General features: G+C 37.4%; 1 protein-coding gene across 2 annotated transcripts in view; it reads left to right on the top strand.

Annotated features, from left to right (window-relative positions):
• The window catches only part of Ranbp3l (RAN binding protein 3 like), a 49,423-nt gene that overhangs the window by 14,737 nt on the left and 21,714 nt on the right, over nt 1-12,972 (top strand). The window lies entirely within an intron of this gene.

Consider the following 12,972-nt stretch of genomic DNA (forward strand, 5'->3'; position numbering starts at 1 on the left):
TGCCTAGGCCACCAAGGACTAGTTCTCAGTGTCCATCCTGCATGTGAATTGGGAATCCATGAAGGAATTTAAAGAAGAGGAAGAGTTTAAATTTATCTGAATTCAATATATAAAGATGTAGTAAGTTATCAGTAGTCTTTTAAAATAGAGACTTAATTTGTACTAATATAATATTTTGTGTCAGAAATCACTTCTTTAATTTTAGCAGTAAACTTTACTAGAGGATTATTTAAGATTAACTTTAAGAAGATCCCATTTTGAACCTGTGTATATTCCTGCTCAATATATATCTTCAACATCCCTTGAAACCTAGACTTTATTTCTGTTTCCCCCTCTCGTCCCAAAGTAGAGATACCCATTTCTAACATATGGAAGCATTTTCACACTGTGAGTTATTCTGAGGGAAAAATATGTGGTTCACAAATGCTGTCAAATGAAATATGTATTTCCAAATGGTACTGGCTGACCAAGCATGTCCTCGGACGTTCTCTGCATCTTTATTAGCCCTGGGGCCCAAGCAAGGGGATGGTGCAGAGAGAGAGCAAGCAGATCCTTCTGACATTATCCTTCTGACATTACCAGAAGTCCCATGTTTGCTCTGGTAAACATATTCAAGTAAAGATTGCAAGTACCGTTCCCACAAAGACACACAATAGTCTTATTCATAGTCAAAATAACAGCTTCAAATGATAGAGAAATGGGTGTGCTCTGTCAAAGGTAATACATTTTTCTGTTATTCTTGGTATTCTTGCCAGTGGCTGAAAGTAAATACTGACGTTAGACTTGAAATTGCTAGTATCACCATGTCATTTGCCTGCAGACATTCTTGTGCAAATCTCTTTAGAGTCAGAATATGAATAATAGCAAGAATGAAAGAAGCATCTTGCATGTCAACAGATGGCAAAACAAAAACACAATACAGGATCACATCTGAGCCAGGTCTGTATAGTACCATGGAAGCAGGAGAGAGTCATTTTACCCCAGTCATGTCACCCTTCAGAAAAGAAGAAGCTGTGAAATAGTCATTGAACTCACAACGGAAGCCACAGATGGAGGCCAACTTACAGGGGCAGTCAGTTCTCATGTATTTTAGTCCCAGGGCCCTAGGTATAGTCTGTGAGACCACATGAATGCCTTGTAATTTTGGAGCCTTTAATTTCCTTGTGAGTAAAAGAGTTTAATAACTTAACCTCTTGAAGATTGTATCATGTGATAAGAGTCATTTATTAAGCATTTTTTTCAAGCCAGGCACAGGGTTAAGCATTTAATATATGTGACCTTGCTTAATCATTACAACTCTATGAGGTAGGTCTTATGATCCCCATTTCATAGATGTGGAAACCTGGGCTTAGAGGAGTCAAATGACCTGCCCTAGCTCACACAATAATTTAAGGTGAGGGAGCTTAGACCCAGATCTGTTTTCTCCAAGGTGTAGGTTTTTAAAATACATATATTCTGATCCTAGTATTCATTCATCTAGTCACTGAATATTAATATATTTAGATATGTTTGACAACAGGTAAAGTATGATACAAATGTAAGTTTTTATATTATATTACATATAATATATTACCAGTGCATAAAAGCAGCATCTGGGAAATCAGCAAGGTCTAAATTTTCATAGTAGTTAATTTCTTTTTTTTTGTTTTTTTTCAGTACTGTGGCTTAAACTCAGAGCCTACATCAGCTCTGCTTTTTTGTGATTTTTTATTTTTCGAGATAGGGTCTCATGAACTGTTTGCCTGGACTGGCTTCAAACTGCGATCCTTCTGATCTCTGCCTCCTGAGTAGTTAGCTGTGAGCCATCAACGCCTGGATCATAGTAATTGTTAAGTTCATGTTAAATTAGACATTCCAAAAGACAATAAGGTAAAGACTAGTCCTAACTTGCATAAGCATCTCACTTGTTAACAACTGCCTTTAAGAAGCATGAACAAAGACTGATCCGAAGAAAAATGTTTTGATCATGAAACAACGAAATTTAAAGGAGCATGCTGTGATATACATTGAAAATGGTTTATTGAAAACAAAAAAGATCTTCATGAAACCATTATAGACCCTGGACATTCCCAACATAGAGCACATACACATGATAACCACATATTTTGGGATCAATTACAGAGCCCCCTAAAAAGTAAAAAGCCAGTTTCTTCAGTCACGGGGCAATTTTGCCAAATGTTCTATATGAGGTGATTTAATTAAAATTCTCTGATTTTAGGAACCTGCAAACTTCTCTATAAATACATTAATGAAGTAAACTTTAAGGAATGAAAATAATTTTTCTATTATATAATTATTACTGCTTCAAAACTCTAGATTCTAAAACGCAAATGAAATGTAGTCACAGGTTGCAGTTCACAGCCACATTTGATGGATTATAAATGGAGCTGCCCAGTTTGGAGTGAGGACACAGTCAGCACAGAGCTTTCTCGTCTTTGGTTCTACTTCCAAGAAGGGGCAGTATCTGTGTTTAATACAAATGCTGATGCTTCTTGCACACATTAGAAATTTTCTTATCTCTGTGCCATGGTTTTTCAAAATTGGTCTGTGTCTAGGTCTAGATTAGTGTACAAACCAATGAAGAAAAAGTTGAGGGTCTTTGAACATAACCATGAACAGGTCCTTTGAAGGTTATCAGCAGGAGAATTAGGTAAGTCAGAAAGTTGGATAGTCTAGAGTAGCTCTGAGTGGTGATAGCTTTGTTCAGGAGAACTGAGTATTCTCATCTTCTGTACAATTTCCTGTTGTGAAATAATTGCCATTCTGAAAATGAGTGCCTCCTTGGTCAGCTTGATATTGATGAGAAGAGGAATAACTTTCCTCATTTTGTTCTCATATTAATTCTCATTTTTCTCTCATATGGGCTTCTAATTAATGAAGCCAAACCAAGAAATGCTAGTTATCTTAAGTTGGCAGCTTATAACTTCATTTCTAATTAGAACTCAAAGCAGTGTTTAAAGCTGCAGAATTAGATGGAAAATAGCACATTCCCCCCCCCTTTTTATTTTGCATACTTTTATTTTACAAACTTACAAATAGCTGGTATTTCTAGTACACAAAATTTATTATAAATGCTGCAATTGTTGCAGCAGGGACCTATACATCTTTTTTCCAAAATTGCTAGTGCTTTGTGAGTCAGCCTGAAAACTTACTATGAATGTTGCCTGATTTCCCACTGGAGTCCCGGTTATTTTACCTTCAAGGTGGTATAAAGCATCCCATAAAACAGATCCAAGAGTATCCCAGCACAATTAATGATGTCACTCTGTGGTCCCACCACCTCCTTCCATACAGACATTTGAAAACATTTTGGCATTAATTTATTGTTTATTTCATTCCTTTTGCATTTTACAATAAATGGCTAGAAATAAGTACAGAATGTCTTATGTTTGTGGTTCTTCTGTGAACTGATACAGATCCATTTTTTTGGGGGGGCTACACTTTGCCCTTTCTGAAAACATCTTTAGAAGATTTTAATACAGTTTTGGGATTTTGTTTGTTCCTTTTTTAAAAATCAAGATTGTGATTCAGCCCTATGACTTTACCTTGCACCAAAAAATTGTAATCATAGTGTATGGTTTGAATAATAATCATTTCTTCATTAATTTACAGGTTTTTCAGAATATCCCACAAGTTTAATCACTAACGCCAGGAATTGTTGCTGCCACCTTTCTGAATTTGACCTCTGTTGACAGAAACCTAGAGGTGGTCTTGAGGACTTTTTTTGGGGAGTACTGGAGTTTGAACTCAGTGTCTTGTGCTTGCTAGGCAGATGCTCTACCAGTTGAGCCATGCCCCCAGCTCTTGAGGACTTTCAAAATATCAATTTGTATACAACTCACTAGAGAGCTTGCAAGCTGTAATTCTAACTCAGTAGATCTGGGGTGGGGCCTAGTGTTCTATATTTCTAACAAGCTCCCCGTCAATGCTGGTAGTCTGTCTGGACCACGTTTTGAGAAGCAAGATGCTTTAAGACTAGTATTTATAGCCATAGCCTGAATCAGAAACTCACTGATCTTAAAAAATAAAAAAAAAATAAGAAATGTAGATGAACAATAAGGAGAAGTGAAAAACAACCTAGGGGTAAGACTAGGAAGTGAGTGAAAAGAAAAAGAAAGATTTTGAGAAACAATGAAGCATTTCTGCTGAAGCTAATACAGAATAGTTAGGTGAGTGCATTTAACATATGATTTGAGAAGAGGAGGGAAGGGAATCAAAGTTTTATGGAGTGTAAATTCTGTAAATATGTAGCCTGAAATATTGCTATATATTTATGTATGTATATATAAAAAAAGATGTCGTATCTGAACATGTAGGGAGACATGTATTAATGGAGGATGGCAGGATAGGCAAATCACTAGATAGAATGATCGATAGGTAGGATAGATAGATGATAGATAGATAGATAGATAGACAGACAAAGATAGGTATTCTGTTTTTTTTTTTTGCAAAAAAGTTTAAAGTGGAAGGTGCTCCATATGCTTCAATTATCAAACCTTTAATATTTATACATATACATTGAGAGAGCGCGAGAGAGAAATGAAAAAGCTGAGACTAGAATAACTTTTCAAACGCTGTGTTAGGATTATCTGACTGCAAAGCTCCCAAATTCATGCTTTGATCAGACACAAATGGCAGAGGAAGAGGACTGGCATAACAGGAAGTATCAGAGAACTGTGTGAGATGGTGTCCAAGGAGAAGAAATTAGAAGAGCGGATGTGGCAGAGACATGAGGAAAGGCCCAGGAAGACAAGGAAAGGAACAAGCAGAGTCTGCCAGGGCTACAGTCCAAGTGGATAATTCCAGTCTGGGTAGCAATTAGAAGTGACCCTCAGCAGAGGGTTTTCAGCTACCCTCTTTCCAATAAGGATGGTTCCCACAACCTTCCTGGTCATTGCTAGGACAACCTGGTCTATCCAGTGCAGAGAACTCAGGTTCCTCTTCCCTAAACTATCAAATGGCAAGAAGTCTGCAGGTTCCACACGGTAAAAGCTGAGGAGGAGAAACTTGGAGGCCTGTAGACAGTGCCTGACCCCATGTCCACTGGCATACTGAGCCAAAAGTTACTCCATTCTCAGTCTTTTTCTCTTCTTTCAGGATCATCTTTTGGCTAAGTAAATCCTTTCAAACCCCATCCTCTCTCTAACTTTCTAGTTGAAATAAGTTTGTCAGAAACCAAGTGTCAATTAAACATATGGAAATAAAGGTCCGGGACAACACCCCAAAATTGGGTAGGGGAAGATTATGCTACATATTAAAAGAAAGGAAAACAAGTTTGTATTGATTGTAAACATTGACTGTGATGGCACTTGGGAATCCTGAAGAACAAAGCTATTATATACTCATTGAATTGTCTTAGGACTTTGATACATGTTTTGAGTAAAAATGAAGACCAAAGCCGGGTGCTGGTGACTGATCCTGGTAATCCCAGCACCTTGCGAAGCTAAGATCAGGAGGATCATGGTTTGAGGTCAGCCCAGGAGACACCCTATCTCCCAAATAACCAAAGCAAAATGGACTGAAGGTGTGGTGGTAGAGCGCCCGCTTTGTGAGTGTGAAGCTTTGAGTTCATACCCAAGTCTCACCAAAAAAAAAAAAAAAAAAAAAAAGATGAACGCTAAGAACATAAAATGCCTTTCAAGAGCTTAGACACCATCATAAACAGTGCTTCCGAAATTATTCTGGAAAAGTTTCAGTTACTCTTTGAACTTAGTGACTCTGCGTTACACACACACACACACACACACACACACACACACAAGCACAGGGCCTTGAACTTGCTAGGTAGGAGCTCTACCATTCGAGCCATGACCCCGGCCCTTTTTAGCTGTAGCTACTTTTCGGATGTCATCTCACGTTGGTACTTGGGGCTGGCCTGTGATCTCAGTCCTCCTACCTGTGTGTCCGTAGTATAGTTCTATATATTTTAATCCAGAGAATAGTTAAAACGAAGAAACAAGATACTGGGTACTTGCCAGGCACTATAACTCAACAAGAGGTATATCCTTGGCAAGATACATGAGATTTTTCTTTTAATTATGGCTCTGACATTATTGTAGAAAAGGAATTATTTTCTATTTTTATTTTTTCAGAGACATACATATTCATGTGGTTGAAGAAATGAAAGTTCCACAAGACCTTTTGGAGAACAGCAGTGCTTTTAGTCTCTTCCGTTGTTCTTACTTTTCCTGATCCCCAAAGATAGTAGCACTCAACTCTCATGGCAATTTCTTTGGATATCAACCTCCATATATCCAAATATCAAGTATTTAGTGTTACTTTTTTATTTTTAGGTTTAGGCACCATTGATTTGTCACTATTAAAAAATTTAGATCCCTTTCACAGATTTTCCTGAACCCTACAAACACTATCACCACACATCTGCCTGCATTCTACCCCTGTATCTTTCCCAAATTTATATCATAAGTTTGATCAGATCAATATTTCTTATTGACATTATTGTGACTATGTATATGGTATTGCAAGTGAGTCATGCAACATATTATAATTTCCTATCCTTTCTTGCCTAACTTTTTATATCCTCTGGAGTTCATAATTGTGCCATATTTTTACTGTTGTTATCTATTGTATATTACTACTTGTTGATCCCCAAACTTTCCACCAATCTTATAAATATACCTTTAAATTACTCAATTGTTTAGGATATTCGACTTGTTTTGATTACATTTTCTTGGAGACTTCTCTCTTGGAGACTCTTCAGGGACCTTTTCCATTCTGGCCTAGACACTCTCTGATGGGCATAACGCTGTTGTTCTGGGTTTTCTCTCTTCATCACCTGGAAGACTGGTCTCATCTCTCTGGGTCTCCTTGTTTCTTGGATCTTTAGTTTACTAGCTCTTTTCATGGATCTTGTTTTTCAGAAGCATCCCAAGAATGGGTAAATATGGGACATGTATTTTGAGATGTTGCAGTCTGGAAATGTTTTAAATCATGTTATCACACTTAACCAAAGCTTTATATTATTATGTAATTTTAGGATGAAAATAATTTCCTTTCAGTGCTGAAAGCATTGCTCTTTTGTTTCTCATTTCTGGTGTTTTTGAGAAACATAAAGCCATTCTAATTCCTGACCCTTTTTAATTCCCTTCTGGATGGCATTAGGATCTTTTCTTTATCCACAGAGTTCTAGGATTTCAAGATGTACACTGGTATGGATCTATTTTCATGTCATCCTGAGCATCGGATGGGTTCTTGCAATCTGCTATGTCTTTCAACTTGGGGGGATTTTCATGATCTAGTTGTTGAAATTTCCATGCCGTCTTTTTTCTGTATTCTCTTTCTCTCTCTCCCTCCAATGCTATTATTCAGGTCTTAAGTGATTCTTGAATTGATCATCTGGGTTTTCTTATATTTTTCATTTCTGTTCATTTGCTTTGCTTTCTGGTTATTTATCCAACTTTATTTTTGTAAACCTTTAGTTGTTTTTGTCAACATTGATTCTACTATCATATTTTAAAGTCTAACTTCTAAGAGCTTATTCTCTGATTGCTTTTTTTTTAAAGAAATAGTGTTCTGTGTTTGTTTCATGATGATTTAATGTTTATGAGGATATTAATGACATATCTATGGTATATATCTAAAACACTGTATAGCCTTTTTCATTTCAATTTACTTTTCTTCTGTTTACTTGTTTAATACTGCGTTTCATGTCTGGGGATCCCTGAGAGCCTGCTTGTATTTATCAGAGAGGTATTAAAAAGCTTATTAGCAGCTATGTGTGCCTGACTTGGGTACTCACCATCTAGCTTGTCCATTCATTGGGGGACCCTTAGGTCAATATCTTTAAATCTTTATCTTTTTTTTTTTTTTTTTTTTGTGGTGCTGGGCTTTGAAATCAGGGCCTCATGCTTGCTAGGTAGGCACTCTACTACTTGAGCCACTCCACCAGCCCTTTTTGCATTGGGTATTTTTGAGATAGGGTCTTTCAAACTATTTGCCAGCTGGCTTTGAAACTTGATCCTCATGATCTCTGCCTCCTGAGTCAGTAGGATTTATAGGCATGAGCCAACTGTGCCTGCCCTAGGTCTTTATTTTTACATTGGTCAGATGTTCCAGAGAAAAATCTACTTTCCTGCTGGAGGAAATAAACCTGGTTGCCAGCGCTCTGTGAACTGAGTCGATTGCGTGCTCAAGCTTTTGTGTATGTGGTAGAGAGAATGTCTCCTTTAAGATGTCTATATCCTAACGTCCCAATCCTGTGCAAATGTACTCTTAAAACATTCCAAAAGAAATCTTACAGATGTAATTAAGTTAAAGATCGTGAGGTGGGAAGATTATCTTAAATTACTTAGGCAGGCCAAAGACAGTTATAAATGTTCTTATGAAGCAAAGAGGGAAACAGGAGTGAGAGAGGAGGTGTAATGGTAGAAACAGAGGCTAGAGTGTTGTAGAGACATGAGCCAAGGAATGAGAAGAGCCTTTAGAAGTTGAAAACACTGATGAAATGGATTCTACTCTATATCCTCTAGAGGTAACACAGCCCTGCCAACTCACTATAGGCTTTCGACCTCCAGAGCTGTCATGTGGTTAATTTTATTATTCTAAGTCACTAAACTTGGGTTAATTTGCTAGAGCAACAATAGGGGACCTGTTATATATGCAAACTTTTATCCTTAGACCTTCCACTTCAAATTGTGCTGGATGTTTTATCTTTTCTAGGAAATAACCTCCAGTTTTGGCTAGGTCAGGAGAGAGACAGTTGCTTGCTGCCAAATAGACAAAACATATTATTTTCAGTCAAACTTCATCTCTCCTTCCAGAAGGCCTCAGTGATACCAACTCCTGAGCTTTGCTGTTTCAGAGGGTGGCGTGGGGAGGGGGACAGGTTGCTTTCTCATACCTCCACTGCTTTCTTGAGATTGTAGATCAACTTTTCTGCTCTGCTAAATCAGTTACCACTTCCCTGCCTGCTTTTCACCTTCCAAGAGTTTGTTGCTACGATTTCCCTTCAGTTTTCCCTGTCTTTGTGGCTTCTTTTCTTCCACTTTCCCACTTTATTATTGTATGATTTTTGATTTCAGGAGGAAATAGGAGTACATGTGTATGGTCAATCAACTTTTCCTTGCCATGGTGCTGGATTGTGCATATTATACATTTATAACAGGTTTGTGCTGGCATAGAAGTATTGGGTATATGTTAGTACCATGGTTTGCATCTTGATTATCCACAAAGGCCCATGTGTTAGATGCTTGGTGTCTGGGGAGTCACTATCTGGAGGTGGTAGAACTCAAATGGGTGGGGTCTACTGGAATTCTTTAGGTAAATGAGGGTTTGATCTTGAAAGGGAGTGTGAGACCCTGGCTTCCTCTCTCTTTTTTGTTCCCTGGCCATGAAGTGAGTGGCTTTGTTCCACCATGCTCTCCCACCATGCTGTAAACCTCACCCAGAACAATAGGAGAAATAAACCATGGGCTGAAATCTCCAAAACTACAGGAAAAACCCCATTTCTCTTTATAAGTTAATTATCTCAGGTATTTTGTTACAGCAAAAGAAAGTTCACTAACATAGTAAGTATGACATGTGGGAGTTAAGATCAGTAGTTTTGGAGGAGGGAAGACTGCGTTTAATTAAAGGCTTTGATAGGACTTGAAGCAAGTTACTCTAATGAGCTTTGGTTTCTTCATCTATTGATGGTAGAAAATACATTTAATCCATAAAATGATTAGAATAATTACCTTAAACAATATGATGGATAAAAGTATTTGACGTACCGTGTACTTTCATTTTGGAGCAGAATTATGGATAAACCAAGATTGAGTTATACAGGTAGTATTTTGACTAGGTACTCACTGAAATATTCGTAGGATGAATGAATGTCATCTCTTAATAAAGTATTTAGAAAACAACATAGAATATACAGATTAAATGCTTCAAGAGTCTTAAAACAGGCAAAACACTAAAAGTGATCTTTTGGAATTAGAATATTTTTTCCTGTCCCCTCATTTTCATTACTTTTCACCTAAGACTGTACTTCCTTTCAGTAACACAAACTGTTAACTAATTCCATTTCCCTCAAAAAAATTAAGGATGTGAGATTCTAAACAAAGAAATAAGGAACAGCTTTACCAGTAATTTTCTAGAATTTAGACTAGCTTTTAATAATATTTCTTATTTCCTCTCCCTCAGCCCCTTTCCCTCGGATTAATTTTCTGTGCTATAAAGTGATCTTAAAACAAAAATACATACCAGAGCAAATCACTGCCTCATTGGCTTCCCATTTTTCTTGGAATAAAAACAAAACTATTTGAAAGAAACTTCAAGTCCTTGCAAAGCTCCAACCTCATCTCCATCCCCATTTTGTGCCACTCATCCTTTCTTCTCCTAGAGTTCAGGCATACTGGTTCCTGCCATTATTAGAATTTTCCAAGTTCTGTTCTCCCTCAGTGACAACTCTTCTTTCTCTCTCTGCTTGCAATCTGTCCACATTTGCCAGTTTAACTGTATTAACCTGAAAGTCTGTCTAAAAATCCCCTCTGCTGAGAACCCTACTGTGACCTCGAAAACCAGTCAAGTATCCCTACTGATCACTTTTGCTGGGAACCTGGCACCTCTCATTTGTAACCCTTATCCCAATTGATTTTAGTAATTGTGTAATTAATTGTTAAGTTCTGTTTCCACTTCTCATTGTAAGCTCTGTGGGGCAGGGATGACATCTCTTTTCTTTACTGCATTAGTCACAATGCCTTTAAAATGTCTTGTACATAGTTTCCTCTCAATACATACCTATTGAATAAGTGGATTAATTACTGACTATTAGGAATAAAACAGACTGAAACTTTAAAATGTAACTTTAAGGGTTTTGCTTTTGTTTTCAAATTCTTCTACTGTGTGAGGTAAGATGTCTCCTATGAGCCCAGTGGCTTGATAAGTGCTTATTTTGACTCTGTCCTTAGAGCCAAGAGAACTGCTAAAAAGGAGAGAGACTCTAAGTAGAAGAGGAAGTATGGAGATTATCTGCTTCCTAAGCAATGTACTGGGTCATGCATGTCAAGGAGAGAAGGTAGCTGCACTGACAGTAATATACCTTTAATCAGACCACGTATCACTTGCTCCCAACAATGCTGGCACAAACTAGATGGTCAATCAGTGCTGTTGAATTAGTGAATAAAAGTGATGGTCTTACTTTACCATATACCCTCCAAACTGCAAGTGATTTCCTTTGTGATTAAAGTAATGTTACCATTCAAGATCCATTTGTATGTTTTTAGCTGTATGTCTTGACTGGAGCCCAGGAGAGAGTCAAAATATTATTTGTCTAGGTTTTGATCAAGTCATACTATTTTAAGAATAACTATTTTAAACCTAGTTCTAACTTATAAGTATTCCATTGCACATTCACAATGATTTCAAAGTCACTAGGAATTTCATTGCTTAAATACAATATAATTGGTGGAAAAGGAGCTTATTCTGAGAAAGAATGAAGAACTGAACTATGTTGTTGAGCATTTTGTTGTTGTTGTTGTTTTGCTGGAGTTCACTTGTCTCCCAGGACAGGGGAAGCACTTGCATAAGAACTGAATAGTTTATCACTAAGATGGATAAAGTACCCAAGTTCGCATGGATCCAAGAGACTACAAAGTTGGTCTGGCGGAGTTTATGACACTTTTATAGGATAAGATTTTAAGGAAATGGGAGCCACGTTTTGGCATATAAAAGTACTATTTGATACTGTTAGTTTCTTGAAATTTCTTAGCTAAAGCTTTATTTATTAGATTCAAGGAGGCAAATTAACTCAGTGTATGCCAAGACAATATATCAGTAATGGCTGCTATAATGAGAAAAGTTCTGAGGCTTTGCTTGGACTCTTTGGAATGTGTTGTCATCAGTTAGTAATGTCAGCTATGAGTTTTAGAATTGGTATTGGCTGGTGGGGGGGCTCAAGCAGTAGAGCACCTGTCTAGCAGGTGTGAAGTTCTGAATTCAAACCCCAGTACCATCCCCCACCAAAAGTAAATAGACTTGGTATTGATGGTATGCCAAATATTTAATATTTTTTCTTTAAGGCTTTACTTTGTCATGCTAAGATCTAAGTATATCTAAAAATCTCATTTACTCTTCACATAAATGCTGTAAGTACTGGTTCTAATCTTTGTTTTTCTTCAGATGAGGAAGCCAAGTACAAACATACTAAGTTTCCCAAAATATATAGCCAATTTAACATTTGAATATGTTCCTAACTCCAGAGCCTGAGTTTTGTTTTTGGTGTTTTTTGGTGGAATTTAAGGCTTTCCATTTCCTAGGCTTTCCATTTCCTAGGCTTTACTGCTTGAGTAGAGCTTGAGTAGGGCCTTCAGCCCTTTCTGCTTTGCTTATTTTGGAGATAGGTCTTGCTTTTTCCCAGGCCAACCTGGATTCTGGTTCTCCTATTTTATGCTTCCCACAGTAGGTGGGATGACAGGTGTGTACCATGTTCAGCTTTTTTCTACTAAGATGAGGTCTCCCATACTTTTTTGCCCAGGCTGCCCTGCAACCACAATCCTCCTGATCTCAGTTTCCTGTATATTTTGGGATGACAGGCATGCACCACCATGCCCAGCTATTGGTTGAGATGGGGGGCTTGCTAACTTTTGCCTTTGCTGGCCTCAAACCATAATCTTTCTGATCTCAGCCTCCCAAGTAGCTAGGATTACAGGTGTAGCCACCAGGTGCAAGTATTTGGGAGTGTTCATATTTGAAACTGGTTATCATTCATGTATACCCTAGAATGAATGAGTTTATCTTCATTGTCTTACTTTGCCTGAGAAATATTTTAAAAAGTAATAAGGCTTGCAGGACTTGATGTACTTTATCACACTGTGTAAGACTGATCCTTAATCTGAATACTGAAAATAGTTTACTATATGATTACTCTAGTGTAGGAAATATGAATTTGTTTTAGACCATTTTAAGGATGATGTACAGTGTATCTATACCATTTCTGTTTTCTCATTGCCTTTCTCTCTCTCTTTCCCT

Source organism: Castor canadensis, chromosome 6 (genome assembly GCF_047511655.1).
Source record: "Castor canadensis chromosome 6, mCasCan1.hap1v2, whole genome shotgun sequence".
Classification (NCBI taxonomy): Eukaryota; Metazoa; Chordata; class Mammalia; order Rodentia; family Castoridae; genus Castor; species Castor canadensis.